The sequence below is a fragment of the Cygnus olor genome, chromosome 1 (assembly GCF_009769625.2).
Source record: "Cygnus olor isolate bCygOlo1 chromosome 1, bCygOlo1.pri.v2, whole genome shotgun sequence".
NCBI lineage: Eukaryota > Metazoa > Chordata > Aves > Anseriformes > Anatidae > Cygnus > Cygnus olor.
Genome location: NC_049169.1, coordinates 193,816,161 through 193,834,980, shown reverse-complemented (window position 1 = coordinate 193,834,980; position 18,820 = coordinate 193,816,161). Strand labels below are relative to the sequence as shown.

The window sequence follows — 18,820 nt, the reverse complement described above, 5'->3', positions numbered from 1 at the left end:
CTGGGCAACCTGTGCCAGGGCCTCATCACCCTCATAGTAAAGAATTTCCTCCCTCCTCTAATCTAATTCTACCCTCTTTTAATTTAAAGCCATTACCTCTTTTTCTATCACTATGCTTCCTGACAGAGTCCCTCCCCAGCTTTCCTGTAAGCCCCCTTTTGGTATTGGAAGATTGTTATATGGTCTCCCTGGGGCCTTCTCCAGGCTGAACAACCCCAACTCCTTCAGTCTTTCTTTATCAGACAGGTGCTCTGGCCCTTGATCATCCTTGTGGCCCTCCTCTGGACTCATTCTTGTACTTCCATGTCCTTCTTGTGCTGGGGGCCCCAGAGCTGACTGCAGTACTCCAGGTGAGGTCTCATGAGACACCACTCTCCATCTGTCCGTGGGACTAAAAACAGTACTGGCTTCATTGGAAGGGTGTTAAAAAGTCTGTCTATGAAGTTCTATTATTTTGACAATCATCACAGGAAGGCTAGAGAGGAAAATATGTACACTACTTTTGGATCAAGACACGAGTGCCATCCAAAAACCAACTGCTCAGGCTGCACACTGAACAACAAAATTTTGACATTTAACTGAATGCTATTCATTCTGTGCAATGACTACCAGTATGGCAGTCATTCTTTTCAGGGTTTACTAAAAGATAGGAATTCTGTTATGAGCTATTCAACATCCATTCATATAATTTTAACATGAGATGAAATGGTGTATCAAGCAGTATAAAGGTTCATCTCTAGTGTTGAAGTACAGAAGAAAACCAGCATATTTTTCAGAGCTTCATTTTAGTATTGTGAACTTTGCATTTCAATTGGTATTAAAATATGCATTTAGTACCCCTGGCACCCGCCCTGGTGATGTGGTGGCTGTGTCACAGCGGCAGAATGTTGGCTGTGGCCCATGTCACAGACGACACAGCCACCCAGGATGGAGGTGAGGAGCAGGTGAGCAAGGGCTGAGGTGGGGAGGGGGACAAGGATGGGGAGGGCTGAGCCCAGGCAGGAAGACAGGGGTTGTCCCTGGTGGGACAGGTGGTGGCTGTTCCTTTTTCATCCTCTAGAGCTGGAGGCTCACGCAGGGACATGACCAGACCATGGCGCACTCTTGTCCTCAGCCACTCAGATGAAGGGATTTGCTGCTTTCTACAAGGACACCGACATCCAGATAAAGCATCAAAAATATTATCTCTGGGCACCAACTCCAGTGATGCAGTGCCCCTGTCACAGCGGGCAGCAGGCTGTCGGTGGCCCACATCATTGTGGGTGTGTGACATGGCCACCCCAGGATGGATGTCTGACAGCCACCAGGGAGACGTGGGACTGACAGCCTTGGCCTGAGGCAGGGAGAGCCCCGGACAGGGGCAGGGGCTGCCCAAGGTGACTGAGGGTGGCTGCTCCCTGTGCTTGTCGGCCACAGGCAGTGAGTGTGAGTATTCACTGAGTGAGTTTTTACTGAGCTATGGTACATAACATACCAAAACCACTAACATCATATTTTGACTCAGCTCAATCACTTTTCAAAAACTGAAGTCAAGTCCCTTAATTACCTTAGGGCTGCCTGATTACTTGATTTCAATTCTGGTATGGTCTGTGAAGCTGATGTCTTATATTTCCGGGGTTTTGTAGTCCTTTTACAAGTTATGAAGTCCTTTTACAAGTTTTCCCTCATTGTTGATGAAAACATTCATATTTTACTATCCTACTTATACTAAGTGCCTCAATAGATGTGCAGGGCTTCATCACAGGCCACAGCTTGTTTGTGTGTTAAAGGAATAAAGGATGTTTTTGTGCAAAACTTTTTAGTGGACCACTTCTTTTATGACCCAGAGTACTACAAATGCTTATTTGTGTGGGCTATGCTAGAGATCCTGAATGTATTGAATTATGTATGTGTTAAATGTATTGATAAACCAACACAGAACAGACCAAGTAGTCATTAGAGATGAGACTGACCTCATCTCATTTAGATACGTATGATGCAAATTTCACACCGTCTGAAACAGGCTTTATTTTAAGTCAGTGGAGAGAAACAGGTGCTTTTAGGGATCATTCATTTTACCTGCTTCAGACATTGATTTAAAACAAAATAAATCATATCTTATAATGATTATTTTTTATTATTATTTTATTTATTTATTTATTTATTTGTCACTGATGATATAGTCTTTAGAGTAATGGATATAAACACAGAAGGGTGAAGTTCAGTGAAATTAATTCTATCCTTGCATGCTATGAGCAGTACAGGGGGCTCTATATCACACGTACTTAAGCCATCTTTAGATTATCCATGCTTGTTATCATTCAGATTGACACTTTGACTGCTTTATGTTGAACTAGAGCTGATCTTAATGAATGCCATTGGCCAATGCAAAACACTGTACTCTATTAAAAGAAGTGGCTGCTCAGAATTTGCTATGATCTCCCTGCATATACAGTCTGAAACATGATGCAGAATACTTGCTCCAGTGTGGGCTCTCCACAGGCTGCAAGGAAATCTCTGCTCCAGAGCCTGTAGTGCATCCTCCTGTCCTGCTCCTCATCCCCTTCCTTGTCCTCTTCCTTCTCTGGTGTCTGCAGGGATGTCTCTCATGTCTTTTTTTTTTTTTTCTTTCTATTTTTTTTTCATCTCTCATATTTCACTCTTTCCTAAATATATTTTCCTAGAGGTGCCACCAACATCACTGCTGGGCTCAGCTGTGTCTCTTGGACCTAACTGGAACCAGCTGTGTCCAGCACAGGGCAGGCCCAGCCTCTCCTTGCAGAGCAGCCCCTCACTGCCAGTGCCTTGGCATGTAAACCCAATCTCCTTCTTTCTTTTTTTCTTATCATTTTATTTTATTTTATTTTATTTTATTTTATTTTATTTTATTTTATTTTATTTTATTTTATTTTATTTTATTTTATTTTATTTTATTTTATTTTATTTTCCTCTTTGTTTCAGGATGTAGCCAGGGAAAGAGAGGAAATCAACTCATTTACATGGTATCGGCTGCTGATCTCTGAATCAGGCAAAGTCCCAAGTGGCAGAGGTTCTTCCCTTGGAGTGATTGAACATGATCAGAAGGTCTTGTTTGACCAGTGTGATCTGGGGGAGCCCTGGTAAGGAGTTTTCATTCTTTATGTGATATAGTGGTGGCTGAGAGCTTCAAGAGGGGCCAGGTGTTAAGAAGGGCCAGACTTCAGAATGGACAGAAGGAAAGACGTTCTCTCTGGGTCTGGAAGATGAATGACTGTTGGTTCTTGCAAATGTGAAGCTGCTGAGCTAAGAGAAGCCCAGAGGAAAATTAGGGAGCTCTTTGGTATGTTTGAAGTGTCTCTCCTGAACTAATTTAGCTTTTGAAGAGAAAGCAAAGAGTCAGCATCTCAATGGAAATTAGATATCAGTCACTCTGTGTGCCTGGAAGTGTATGATTGATTTTATGATTTGCTGTGCTAGACAAGTACTGGTGTCAAATGTCCCTTACCTTAATGTGACACAGCCAAAGTTCCTGCACTCTGAAGGATTCTCTCTGTGTGATGCTGGGTATTCAGCAAGTGGTCTTCAGCCAGGAGAGACCAGGTTTCCAGCTACTTTTTCCCAGGCTGAGAGAGCAGGATGGCTTCATCCAAGGATGAGTCCATGGTTTCCTTCCTCTCTTCACTTGTGGCACAAAGGTGTTATTTCCCCCTCTAGCCTAACCTAGCTCTTGCTGAATAAATGAATGAGGTTTAATCAGCTCTAGCAGGTATCTTCTCAGAAGCATGATCTAGTCTCAAATGATTTTGCCTCTCTGGACAAAGAGTTTAAAATAACTCCTTCTCAGGATTTAGCTTGTCTTAATAAAGGAGTTATTTTGAAAGTCTGTTACTCCTATAAAACTGTTCAAATCTAGGCACAGTTAGTGTTTTGGTCCAGGGCATAGCACAAATGAGAGCACTTGGCATCCACCCCAGGAAATCATTTCTTCCATTTGAAGTGAACAAATTTTCCTTAGTCACAGTGTGCTGCAGCTCTTTAGGGAGCCTCTTTGTTTATTTCTAGCAAGAAAAAAGAGCTTGAGCAGTGTGAGAAGGTGTGTTGTTTCCAGAAAACCTTGTCCTGTGTCTATTTAACTTTAAAGGGTGGCCAAAGCACGTGTTCAGTCTGCAGTTATTGTAGACTGGCAGCAGCTTCTAGGAGGTCCTTTGGGCTTTAGTCTAAGGACCTTGTCTTTTGGTGGTAGATGAGGCAGAACCACGAGCCATAAAAACAGAGAACCAGTGAGTTTTCTCTGGTGTCTTGCAGCCACTTGTCTTGCATAATCTTTAAAAAAATCTGCATGTTTACACATACTGGTTCCTGAGGTAGTGTATAGACCATGTGAGACTGGAGGCAACGTAACCTAAAGGGAGTGGGAAAGATGTGGCTTGTGGGACATCTTAAAGTGGCACATCTTTACCGTGTCAGTGGGACTCAGACCTGCTCCTTCACAAAAGTGAGAGAACCCACTGGAAGGATAGTGGGTGAATTTAACAGCAGTGCCTCTTTTTGCCATGTTAAAAATAGTTTACAATTGAGGCATAACTTAAGAAACAAGTGCAGGTATTTCCTTGCTCTATAGCTTTGGGTAGACTGTTAATAGGTACGATTTTTCAAAAGATAATAGAAAGATAGTTTGAATTCAAATTCTGTAAGATGGAAGCATCTTAGTTTCTTTAGGAAAATTTGTTTAGGCAGCTTGTTGCCTCTTCAAAATCTTTGCTGACATGGACTGCTTTTAATTCCCCTGTTTCCAGAAGAGGCAGAAGGATGTCAGTTCTGGGAGAGCTACTGGAAGATTTTCTGCTCTAGATGTTTTTGCTACTAGATGAAGCCTTTAGAAATTAAGCTAGAGATCTGTAATGTTTTGTGTTCTTGTTATGAATGCATATTGCTACTAATATTTCTCACCATGGCCATAGTGCCTCCGTGTGTCTCATCTGTGTGCACACCTATTAAATGAGTGCGGCTTTAGTCTTTGTAGTACACCAGCATATAAAGAGTCATTAGGAAGTTTAGATGGCAAAGTTAAAACTGGAAAGGGTGGGTATGCTAGAGTTGATATAACTGGAACTTCATTACAGGTTTATTTTATTTATTTCAGTTTGGAAATTAGGAGAAATTTCTTCTCAGAAAGAGTGTTTAGGCATTGGAACGGGTTGCCCAGGGAGGTGGTGGAGTCAGCGTCCCTGGGGGGGTTTAAGAAAAGGTTGAACGTGGTACTTAGGGACATGGTTTAATGAGTGATATTGGTGATAGGGGGATGGTTGGACCAGATGATCTTGGAGGTCTTTTCCAATCTTAATGATTCTATGATTCTATGATAAAGTAAGACATGTATATATGAGAAGGTAGCTTCCCATTTGTTTGTATTATGTCTTTGAATGGTGCTCAAGGGCAGTCTGTCCTTGTTTTTTAGCTGTAGGGAATCATATATTACTGGTGTTTCCTTTACAAAGGAACACAAGTTCAGGCAGTGGAGAAGGAGGTAGACTAGCATATGTAAATTGATCACAGCATAAGCTGTACATATGACAAATAGGATAGTAGTATTCACTGAGGGAAGTACTTCAGCAGAGACAGCAAAATGCTTAAATAACTATACCGACGTGTCTTCTAACCCAGTACAACAAGACCTAAGAGGGCTTAGGAGTGCTGTATATAAGTGGACTCGGGGAGATGGAATCAAACAGCTTGTGTTCCAAAGGTGTACCTCAAATATGAACAAGGTTTTATAACAGTTGTAATAGGAAAGGATGTATCTGATGACTTCTGAGTTTCTTTTCAGGCTTGAAACCTTAAGACCTTGGTAAGTAACTCACCTGTTTTTGTTCTTATACTTTGAAGCTTTCATAGGGCAGGCGATTTTCTTTTATTTGAAGTGGAACATAGCTAAGAGTCCTGTATCAGTCAGCTATTCATTGAAATGATCAGCAACACCATATGCACTTCAACTGCCAAGAGTAGCTCTGAGCACAGGCAAAGTAGGTAATAGCTTACAACACTTGCCATTCTGGGTAAGATAACAGCCATGGCACGAATGTTTACTTAACTTGTGCCAGAGATTTGAAAATCAGGTTAATAACCATCCTTTTCCCACTGTTGGAAAGGCGTTGAAATTATAGTGTTTTCTGAAAGGAGAAGGTTTTGGCATTAATGAATCTATCTGCTCCTCAAGAGAAAATAAACCAGCTTCATCCTTTCCCTCTCGTCCTCCTTCTCTCGCTAGTCTGACCCTTGCTTAGCTCTAATCTTTTGCCTTTGGGAAGAATCAAACAATCTAGATTCTGTCAAGAAGCTTTAAGGTGATGTTGGCAAAGAAGAAAACTTTGAGTTTTTAGTGTGGTACATGTCTGAAGCCTTCTGCCATTTGATCTCAGTAGACACACTTAATCTCAAGTATTTGTCAAATGATGAGTTCCACAAAACATCCCTGATTCAGTCAACCAACTTGTAGTACAGCAGTTGCCCAGTCTTAGGGGGCCACAAAAATCTCCAGGCTTTCAAGGTGAAGGGTATTGTATGGCAGCAACATCCAGGCTGATTTTTCCTTCTTTAAATATGGTTCTGTAAAGAGAGAGCATTCTTTCCACTTGGGTTTGATAAAGTAGAGCAAAACAACTTTGAGGCTGGGAGTAAGCTCCAAAATTTGTGTTTACTTGACTTACAGCTGATCTGTTCTTATCCATGTAGATTTAACACAGCTCATATGCAAGCACATCACATATACATCTGCATGCACACATGTATATAGCATTCATGTACATTCAGGCTAGGTTTATTTACCAGCTTTCTTCTTTCAGGTGGACTAGGACATTTAATAGACATTCAAAAATGCAACATCATAGAAAGACATATTTTAAATAAGACACAGTGCTGTTATACCTGGGGATTTTTGATAATGAAACTGAAAGCAATTTGAAGTAGGACTCTAATGCAGTTTTCACTAAAAGAATGATAAGCCTTCAAGATAATTGAGACACTATAACTCAGTGATTCTACTTGGTAGATCTTATGTACTCAGGTATGTCTACAACATGGTGGTCTGGATCCTCTATGCTGCAGAAAGTTAAGTTCGAGCCGTCTAATGGCCATTTAAGGTGTTTTATTACGATCTCATTGCTTGAGCTTTATGCTACAACTGAACAGAATTATAGGCTCAGATTTTCTCTGTGACCTATTTCATGCTTTAGCACCCCCATATGTGTTTATATATATATATTTAAATACTAATTTATTATAGCTTCATTCAATGCTGAGCTGTTTTAGTGACAAATTGATTATGTGCCTTTGGTGATATTGCATCCCTGTCTGTCTCCTGCTATGAAACAATGACTCATAATTCTTCTTCAGGAAAACAAAGAATTCAAAATAGGGCGTTTGATGCCATTAGCGTCAATAAACTATGTTTTCATTTCTATAATGCTGACAGCTTTTGTGATACGAGTCATAGGGACCATTTTATGTTAGCATTAGAAGATCAAATGAATCTTTAAGTATATATATATATACACATATATTAATACCCATTCAAAAATGTAAATGATTCTCTTAAAATATTTTTGGAGCCTGGGTGTCTCTAAAAATTGTTAATAAGACACACATTAGCATGAATCGCATGTTAATTGGACATTAAAAAAACAACAACCACAATAAAACCCCAAAACACCGAGAAATAACTATTAGTTTTACACTTTTAGTCTAGAGAGGAAAAAAAAGATGGGAGATGTGATACTCTTAACGATGGAAAATATTGCAGCAAAAAAGGTTGGAAATAAATGGTTCACAGTGGACTTGGAAGGAAGAAAATGAATGGGCAGAAACAGCAATGTGAGAGGTTTAGTGTAGGAAACAGAAAATGTTTATAATGGTAAGGAAGGTTGAGCACTGAAACAGATTGCTTGGGGAAGCTGTGAAATCTCTGTCACTGAAGTTTTTAAAAATAGGATAGATAAACTTTTGTCAGGAATGATTTAGGCAGAATTGATTTTGCCCAAGGACAGGAGGATGGACTACATGACTTCTGTTTGGCAGTTGTCTCATTATATGCCTTCTATTGAGGGCCTTGGAGGAGTCCTGGAATCAAATGTATGAGGAATGATGGTTCCCAGGACTCAACTAGGTAAGTTCCTAGCTCAAAGGGTTATAGTGAATGGGGCTACATCAGGCTGGTGGCCAGCCATTAGTGGGGTTCCATGGGGCTCCATTTTATGGCCAGTTCTCTTTAAGGTTTTCATAAATGACTTGCATGTAGGACATGAAGGTGGACCGAGTAAGTTTGCAGATGATATTAAATTGGGAGGAGCTGTTGACTCTGTCAAGGGGTTTGCAGAGAGGCTTTGTAGAGAGATCCTGACAAATTAGAGAGCTGTGCAATCACTAGCAATATGCAGTTTAACAAGAGCAACTGCCAAATTCTGCACCTGGGAAGGGGTAACCCTGGATATACGTACAGACTGGGGGATGAGAGGCTGGAGAGCAGCCCCACAGCAAGGGATCTGGGAATTTTGGTTGACAGCAAGTTGAATATGAGCCAGCAGTGAGCCCTGGCAGCCAGGAGGGCCAACCGTATCCTGGGTGCATCAGGTGTGGCACTGCCAGCTGGGCAAGGGAAGGGATTGTCCTGCTCTGCTCTGCTCTGCTCTGTCCTAGTGTGGCCTCGCCTTGTGTACTGTGTGCAGTTTTGGGTGCCACAGAATAAAGACATAAAACTACTAGAGAGTGTCCAAAGGATTGCTACAAAGATGGTGAAGGGTCTAGAGGGCAAGACGTATGAGGAGCGGCTGAGGTTGCTTGTTGTCGTTTTGCCCAGAGCAGAGCAGGCTGAGGGGAGGCCTCATGGCAGCCTGCAGCTCCCTCATGAGGGGAGCGGAGGGGCAGGCGCTGAGCTCTGCTCTGGAGACAGCGACAGAACCTTAAGGAAGGGCATGGAGCTGCATCTGGGGGGGTTCCTGTTGGACGTTAGGAAAAAGTTCCTCACTGAGAGGGTGGTCAGGCACTGGAACAGGTTCTCCAGGGAAGCGGTCACGGCGCTGAGCCTGCTGGAGTACAAGAAACATTTGGACAATATTGTCAGACACATGGTCTGATTTTTGGGTGGTCCTGTGCAGACCCAGGAGCTGGACTCAATGATCAATGATGGAGTCACCGTCCCCGGGGATGTTTAAGGAAAGGTTGGACTTGATGCTTAGGGACATGGTTTAGTGGGTGACATTGGTGGTAGGGTCACAGTTGGACCTGATGATCTCGAAGGTCTTTTCCAACCCTAATGATTCTATGATTCTGTGATCCTTGTGGGTTCCTTACAATTCAGTATATTGTATGACTGTATGAGTGTAGTTGAAGCTTGTATTAAGAATGCCTTTATTTTGATTTCTGATTTCTGATATTTCGTAAACACTTTGGGGATGGAGCACCACAATTTGCACAAGAGACTAACTGGAACATTTTGGCCAAAAAGTTTAAAGAGTGTTTTATATATATATATATATATATATATATATATATATATATAAAACAGCTGTGATCATTCTCTGTCTTTCCTTAGGAATTTCAGTGATGAGGCTCATCCAGCACTTCATAAGCACATTTGGCTTGATCTGAAACCTGTTGATGACAGTAGAAATTTTTCTATTACTTCCTAATAGGGTTCATTTCAGGCTTTTTGTGTAGTCTCACATAGTAACTCCTGTGTTTTACTAGGAATAAATACCCAGCTTGACAAATTTTGCTTTTAACTTGGTCGAAGGAAGTTTTTTTCCCAATTCTACACTCAGCTGCATGTGTCCAACATCATGTTCCTGGATTGTATTTAGAAAAGCTATTATATTTCTGATGAGTCAGATCTGTTCATCGTCACAACTGCAACAGACTGACTATGTTTATGCCTGTTAAGAGATCATGATACGTCTTATGAAAAGACAAGCCGTGTCATCAAAATACTATTAACCACAGAAAAACATTGAAAATCCTTATCTCATTTGCTAAAATGTATCTCAGACCGAATTTAATGATGCTATTTTTACCCAGACATATTTCAGAATACACCCGCATCTGCCTGATGTAGACAAGTCTCTTAAGAAGCACAAAAAGAGTTTTAGAAACTCAACTGCAGTTGAACCTATTAACATCTGTTACAGTGAAACCATAAGATGTCAGGATGAGGAGTTTGCAAAGACCTAAGTGTTTTATTTATATATATAAATATATATTTTAAGATTGCTAAACAAATGAATATTGATTGCCTTCTTTCCCTACCTCCTTGGTATTGTGGGTCTTTCTCTTATTTCTCCCCTCCTTTTTTTTTTTTTTTAAATATATATATTTTTTTCCCCCAGAAAATGCAGTCACTCACTGAATTTTAAAAACTAGGAACACCTTCTCTATCTGCATTACCAGAAAAAGTGTAAGAAGTAGGAATAATGTCAGGATGGAATCTAGACATAACACAAGTGTTACCAAACAGCGTTTTGGCAAGGGTTTTGGAGAATTATAATTAAAGAAGTTATAAACACAATGAATTTGAAGACAGATTGTTTCAGAATCTGTCTTTTATTTGTAATACTCGTCTGCAGTCCAGTACATTTGCTATTATCTCTTTAGGTTCCTTGTCAGTATGTTTTCCACAAAAAGCATGAAAAATTGACAAAATTACAAACTTCCAGTTAGCAGTCATGCCCAAATCCACATTTGTCTCATACATCCTGAGTGATAACAGCAACTGAGCGATACTTCTTTGAAACTTGAGTGCCGGTACTTCAACAAAATCCAGGGGTGCCTGCAGGTTGGAAACCCCAGGGTGAAAACTGTTGGTTGCTGAGGGAACTGCTCATTGCACTGGTGATCACAGCATGAGGGTTTTGGAGCTCCTTCCCCTAAGGAGCTCCAGTAGTCCACATGGCCAGAGGTCTGGATATCTGCTTCTCTGTGGCCTGCTTTTGAGTAAAACTGAACATTTATGCTCACTGTTAAATTCCAATTTCAAACGTATTGCAGGAGTTAAGCAGGTAATTCAAGTTGTTAATCTTGGTTTAAAAACAAACTATGACTAGGAGACGCCTCCAGAGGAGGAACAGTATTGGTGCTGCAGGGAAAAGACAAGAATCAGAGAGCGTCAGTGAAAGCCAGCTTTGTTTAAAGGTTTTTGGTTTTGATCAGAAACGTGGTGAGTGGCTGGGACAAAATGCTGTGAAGAGTGGTGGGTTGGATGCTTTCTTGGTGGATGTGTTCTTTCAAGTAAATAATTGGGAGAAATACTATAGGAAGCATTATAGAAGAGGCTGGATTCGGTGATAGTATAGTTTGTTCTGGCTTTAACTTGTGTAATTACTCCTTGTTTATCATATGCTCCTCAAGTCTGCTTGTCATATGCTTCTGACAAACATCTAATGATTTTTTATTTTTTATTTCTTTTTGTAAATTGGAGTATTTTCTGTATTGAGCCAATATACCAAAAAAAGATCCAGTCTCTACTCTAACTGTCCCAATAGATGAAGCGAGTGAGTGGAACTGTCTGGGCATGAAGCAGCCACAAGTATCCTCTTTACTCTATTTGCTGGAATCACAAAATCCTGCTTTAGGTATTTAAAACCATCTCTAATATCGTAAGAGGACTGGAATTGCCTTATTCATGGAGGGGGAAAGAGGATTTTTTTTTTCCTGCTTATATTTCAGTAAAAGCCACTCTTGCAGTTATATTTTTAGTAGCTAATCTTAAAATTTTTAAATAGAAATAAGGCTGAGAAACACCCTCATTGCTCCCTACAACTTCCTGAGCAGGGGATGCACAGAAGGAGGCACCAATCTCTACTCCCTGGGAACCAATGGTAGGAGGGGTATTAATGGCACAGATCTGCACCAGGGGAGGTTCAGACTGGACATAAGGAAAAATTTCTGTACCATGAGGGTGGTCAGACACTGCAACAGGCTTCATATTGAGGTGGATGGTGCTGTGTGCCTGTCAGTGTTCAAGACAATTTGGACAATGCTTTCAATAATATGCTTTAACTTCTGTTTAGCCCTGAAGTGGTCAGCCAGTTGGACTTGACCTTTGAAGTTCCCTTCCAACTGAACTACTCCATGAAAGCAATTGACACCATCTGTCTTTATGTCATCTGTTTATGGAGTTGCACTGTAAGCTGTTACTAGTTAGTCACCTTTGCCTTTATTCTATGTAGATTATACCTATGATTTTTATGTTTTCACTCTCTATATCATATTTTTGAAGTTTTTTTCAAGGGCTCTAGTTGGTCTTTCTTGAGCTGGGGAGTTTGACGTGATGAACTCCAGAAGTCCCTTCCAACCTGAAACATTCAGTGAAAATTGTTGGTAATGTATGAAGTCTAGCCATGAGAATAATATTTGAACCCTTGCTTAGTGAGGAGAAAAGAATCAAATAGTTTATTGTAGCTGCAGTCACATAGAATGTAAAGTCTTTCAACAGTAATGCCTATTAGAGTGAAATACACTTAAGAATCCTTTGATACTTATCAGAACTATATTCAGTTTCTAAATACTGGGAATGCTGTACCTCTGTATCTAGTAGAGAGCGTGTCAAAAAAAAATGTCCAGCTGGTTTGGCAAAGTTAGCTATGGCATTAAGCTGCAGCCAGTTCTGTCTCCTCGTAAGCTTCTCCTTAGCTTTACAGTGTCTTAGATATCCAGCTGTAACTGATTTCTTAATACTTTCATTGAAATATACAATATGGTATAGGATGTTTTTAAAACAGATGTTTGAATGATTTAGTCAGCTCCATTACTGATAAGAAATGGCTGAAATTCCTGCATGCTTTTTGGAGAACATTTCTGCAAAATCCAAGAAACAGAAGGTGGTTCTGCTTGTGAAATAGTCTTGTTTGCCTCTTCTAAAAGAGAAAAAAAATTCTTTGGCACCTGCTAAGTGTTGAGGAGTTTATTTTGTTTTGTTGGTGCTTTTATTTATTTTTTTTTTAAATTAATTTCATTACTTTAAGCACCTGGCAAAGACTCACTTGAGCTGTTTAGCAGTAACATAAGGTAGCCACAGCAACTGGGCAAATACTGCAGAGGACTGGTTCCCGATATTCATATGTATTCACTTACTGTCTCTTTGCAAGGATATTTGCAGAATAATGATTTGTGGTTTGACTTAGAGGTGGGGGGAAAAGAACTGAGTACTGTTGCTATTTGCTGGACCTTCACTGAAAGGGGCCTCTGAAGCCCAAGTCTATTCTCTGAGGTGTGCTGGCTGCATGGTGGGAAAGATGTGCTCTCCATAGATTTGATGACACTATTCACCCTCTTTTATTCCACTTTGATTTTCTAGACTCTATGGCAACCCCAGCTTGTTTCTCTCTTTCTGAGAGAAGACTTCTCATCCTTTCCTTTCTTCTTTATGAGTTTCTGAGGCATTTGAACCACTAACTGTTGCTTTTTTTTTTTTTTTTCTTTTCTCATAGAAGCAGCCCGTAACTTACAAAGTTTAGGTATTTATCAGGATTTGTACCTTTAAAAGGTGATCAATTTCAGATAATTTTATCATTTTAGTGAAGTGAAAAATATAAAATCTGTTGCCAGTATTTCTTTTTGAATCTGCTGTTTTGCAAATGAATTAGGCTATTTCTTTTTCTGACACAAGAGCTTGTTTGATGCATCTCTTTTTTTTTTTTTTTTTTTTACTGAAGAGACTAAGAATAGTCACATTTTTCTCCCTTCAGTCTCATTCAGTAGATAAAATGTTTTGCAGAAAACTAGCATGAAATCTAACAAAGAGATTAGTTGTGCAAAGAGCAGGCATAGAGTGCCTGTGTTCAAAAGAGCTTGACAACTTTTCCCATGTCTCCTACATACACCACTTATTTGTATATGGCTTATCAGGAAACTCAGCTTCCTGAAGATGCTTCAACTACTGAAGACCATCAACAGCTGACAGTAACCAAGCTGACATTCTTTGCTTAGAGAGCAAAGAGGCAGCTTCCCAGCTGAATGATGATTTCTTTTCATCTTTGTGGGTGTATGTGGCACATATTTCCAAATAAGATGGCTGCAGGTGACTGAGGTACAGGAGGGGAGAGTCAGCTGAGCTCAGCTGAACTTGTGGAGGAACAATCCCCTTGTGGGTATTGCAGTGTGACTGGAAAATACCACTGCTCTTTTGACTCAACTGTAGCTTCCTCATGTGCTTCTCTGATAGTTTATACTAACATAACAGACCCATATTTTTCATGCCATAACTCCATAGCTCACCCAACAGCTATTTTCAAATTCTTTACATGGTGTAGACTAGGGACACTGAAGCTTTGAATTAGTCACTGGAGAGGAAAAAGAAAAAAAAAAAATAGTAAGGGGAGGTTTTATTCAGAGAGTTTTAGGCTGAACAATAAATGCCGGGGAGAAGGTATTTCTTAATACAGTGACCATCTTACAGTTTTTTGTTTGTTTGTTGGTTTTGTTTTGTTTAATTTTATGTGCTGTACCACTATGATTAGATGAATTCAGTGAAAACCAAGCCAGAAATTTAACCCATTGTAACAGATCTTGTTATTCTCATGGTGAACTATTCATTGTTTTCAGCAGATTTGATGCCTGCATTTGTCACTCGATACAGGATGACCTTGGCTACCAGATAACAGGAGACCTTGTCTACCTAATACGGCTGACAGAAGGCACTGTAATATGTATAATACATATTAACTATGACTAAACTACACATGACACAACTAGAAGAATGAACAGTTGGTGATTGTAATCTTTCATTATGACTGAGGGGTTTTATTTCTTCTGTGGAGTCAGGAAAGCTGGCATATAAAGCCTCTGTCTCTTTGAAGTGTATAAATCTAAATGAAGTTTCCCTGAAGCACTGAGATTACAAGCCAGGAAAAAAAAATATAGAAAAAACAGACAACTAACATAATGGAAAAGTAAAACTTAGGCCTACAAGGAAAATAGAGAGTGTAACTTGGCAGTATTTGAGAGAAAACATCTCCAAAGATTCTGCAGTCTTGGGCTAGCAGAAGACAGTTGGCTGCACTACCACTGCTGGCACTGCAGAGACACTCTTCACTTCTCTGTTCCACCATAATAGGCACAAGAGCACACAATAGAATTCTTGTCACATATATATATATGAGGAAATTATTCAACAGGAGAGGAAAAAATCCACTTTGAAAAAGGAAGGGTTAAAGCATTTCTCTTTCCATTACTCTTCTCCACAATATTTGTCCTGTAGCACTATTACCTGAATAAGTGCACTTAGGCATCCCATACACCACATTTACGAAGAGAAAATCAGTCTTCTGGATGTAGTTATCCCAGATACAGGGAAAAAGGGTATGACTAATTTCAGTCACTCTAGTGAGTGAGAGATCACATTCTTATCGGCCTAAACACTCCTTTTTGTAAAAAGGATATTTAAAAAATTCTAGCTTCAATTCCGTAGAGGCTGATGTATACATTAAAAATAAATAGTTGAACCAGCTATTTATTAATTGTAGGAGTAATGCCTAAGATGTAGCCTACACGAATTTTAATATAATGTTGATGTGCAAGCTCTAGTTTGCACCCAACACAGCATTGCGGGTCAGCATCTGTAAAATGCCTATTTCTAACAACCTAGACTTGGATAGAGCCCTCTTGTAGAGTGAGAGGGAATATTTTCCATGAAGATTAAATGTTTAACAAAACATTCTTAAAATTCCATTCATACACAAACCTCACCTTACAGCACAGTTAGTTATGCGCATGCAAACATGTAGGTGTTTCTTTTCCTCTCACTTGCTGTTCAAGAATGGAATAGTTACAGGTTTAACTTCCACTCTCAGACTGACACAAATTGCTTTATCATTACTGTTGTATTTTTACAGTCATTTCAACCTAAAATTTCCTCTCAGCAGTATGGCTTTTTATTAGCCTTTTGAAAACATCAGGTCAGAAAATCCAAACTATAAAGCAGCCATTACTTGGTTATTGATGCTAACCCTTTGATAGGTCTGGGGAAGTCAGGTAAATTATGTCTGGGACTTTAAACATTTTTTCCTTTTCATTTCAGCAAGCAATAACATCAGAGACATCAAGCTAATCCCTTCAGTTTCTAATCAGTATTGTGGGCACATTTATTTCAGAGACTGAGCCTCTCTGCAGCTATTGAGAATTTCAAGTTGAAACGTTAATGATTATAAAAATGTCACTGAGATGACATAGTGCCCCTTTCTGCTGCCTACAGTTTTGCAGAAAAACAAAGTTACTGAAAGTAGCACTTGTTCATCCTGGTGAAGTGCAATATTACTGAAACCATTTTATATGCATAAATTGACATTTTACAAAAGACACTATCCTGAAGTGCTACTAGTTTTAGTCAGCATAAATTTGTCTGTTCTGGGAAGTGTCCTCTTTCCTCATCCTCCAGAAAGTGGGAGATGGCCTATTGGCCTATCTGGTGTTGGAGGATCTCATTACCTGTTTCCTTCATGGGTGTCCTTCCCTGGTGTATGTGAGAATCTCAGACCTCAAGACTGAACTTTACTAAAGGGTTATTTTTACTTCCTTTGAGAAGATGTCGTTGCTGTCTACCAGTCAGATCCCACAGAGAAGGCTGAGAGAGTGGACAGAAGTTACTTATTTTCCAAATGAGTGTGTTGAAAGTCAGAATTTATTCTTAAATGATAACTCTGGACTTTGTTTTCCATTCCTCCTCTCTCATGACAGAACATCAGGAAATAACAGTTAATAGAAGTTATTTCAGTTTTCTTTCTGAACTCCATAAAGCTCCAAGGAACTCCAAGGAACAGTCCTCCAAAACCTCCCCTTGTAAAAGCTAGGATTTTCATATAAGTTCCTGACACCCAGAGCTCAGGCTCCAAAGAGAATAATAAATCTTGTGATGCAATAAATAAATAAATAAATCATAAAAAAATATTGCAATTTTTAAAATTGTTGTCCAGTAGAGGAGTACACTAAAAAGCTCGAAAGCTTTCCTTCTTTTAGCAAAGAGGAAAACCTCTCTTCCACATACAAGACAACCTCAGTGAGGAGAAAGACAGCTACCAATGCTTGAGAAATTTAAATGAGGCAGAGCAATTCTTCAATGTCCCTTCTTGTAAAGGAAAAATCACTACTAGAAAGGAAATGAAAATCATCATTGGCCAAGATTTAACCTTTAACCAACATGCTGCTGTTTTCAAACATCAGTCTAATCTTTTTTTTTTTCTCTCTCTCTTTTCTTCTTTATTAGCTTCAGAGTACTTCAGCACCAATGGAATTTTTGATCATTTTGTCCAACGTCTCTGAAATCATGTAGACAACACAAATGACTTCTGAAAGTTTTCACCTGTAATCTTTGCAGCTAAAATATTTAAAACCTAATAATCAGTTTTGCAGTCAAAAACAACAGCAAATCTATTCTGTATCATTCTTCAAAGACTTGAGGTGATTTATATCAATCTTGAGTGTTAATAATCAAAAATAATATAATCTATTACACTTTTATATAAAAAAAAATGCCATGCACCAGTGTATGGTCTAAGGGAATGTTGAGCAAAAATTTGTAGAAATAGTGTGAATGATCTACATCATACCACTGCTCAATTTAATATACCAGGATTAGTTAAACTCTGAAGCATGAGCTTTTAAACTAATGTTTAGAAACGTTTTAAGTTTCTGACAGCATTAGCAGACATACCACTAAACAGAAAAGCCCTCTTTGTACCATTCAGTTTATGTTTTATGAACAAGTAGGTCTGAAAATCAAGGCCAAGCTGGATAGGACCTTGGCTAACCTGATCTGGTGGGTGATGTCCCTGCCTATGGCAAGGGGGTTGGAGTTAGATGATCTTTAAGGTCTCTTCCAACCCGAGTGATTCTATGATTCTATGATTCTATGGTCTGTATTTATGGAAGTGCAAATCAGATGCAAGTCCATTAAAATCAGCAGGTACTGGTGTTTCATTCCCTTCCACTCTACACTATTTATACTCTACAAAATACAGAAGAAGCTGTTTTCACTTTGATTCCTTTTCTCTTTCTGGATGAATGGTATGTTTATTTAACCACCAAATGTGGAATTTCGAATCATTTCTGTTGAAAAACTTTAGACTTCTCAATAGCATTTTTTTTACCTAGTCCTTCTTGCCGTAACAGCAAAGGAAGATGGGTGCACAGACCTGAGAATCATGTTGATTCAACCTGGTGTTCATCACTGGCAATTACATGTTCTCCTTCTGTGAGCAGAGGCAGGTCTATTTTTCCAAACTTCCATTGCAAAGCACAACTCATGCACACTGAATCTTTCTGGATTCATACTGAAGTCTTTCACTTCTCTGACTTACAGAAACACTTTGTATTTTTCCTGAGATGGTTACTGTTGGACAGTGTTTTAAGCCATCACCTTGCTCTTATGTTAGTGAAACAGTATATTTCAAGGGCTTTAATTATGTAAATATCTGCACATAGTGGCCAACCTTGTTCCCCTGGCATTTTTGAGGATATTATTTACAGCCTTCCATTGTTTCGTTGTTTCAGCTTGTGTATTTAAGTCTTTAAAAGTATTGGCCTTTTTTTTCCTCTTTTTTTTTTGGAGGGGGGAGGAGGAGGGTGGCATATGGATTTCACTTTTAACATTTGGCTTATTCTTTTCTAAATACAGAAAAAAAAATCTGTCAACAACATCTATTGACTAAACTTTCCAAAATAATGTTTACTTTCTCATCTTTGCAGTCAAATTAAAAGTCAGTACTAACACAGGCGATAGTTTGCCAATAAATGCAAACTACTTTGGCCTTTCCTGGTCCTTCTAAGACAGCTGACTCCTAAAATAAATGACAGTAGCATTTTCAAAGCTGCTAAATAATTC

The 18,820-nt window shown here is 39.3% G+C and overlaps 1 long non-coding RNA gene across 1 annotated transcript; it reads left to right on the top strand.

Annotated features, from left to right (window-relative positions):
* Positions 1-640: 640 nt before the first annotated feature.
* On the top strand, positions 641-17,339 carry LOC121063578. The gene is made up of 3 exons (XR_005816069.1): positions 641-1,425; positions 2,941-3,098; positions 17,204-17,339. It is a non-coding gene; the product is annotated as an uncharacterized LOC121063578 (long non-coding RNA).
* Positions 17,340-18,820: the final 1,481 nt, after the last annotated feature.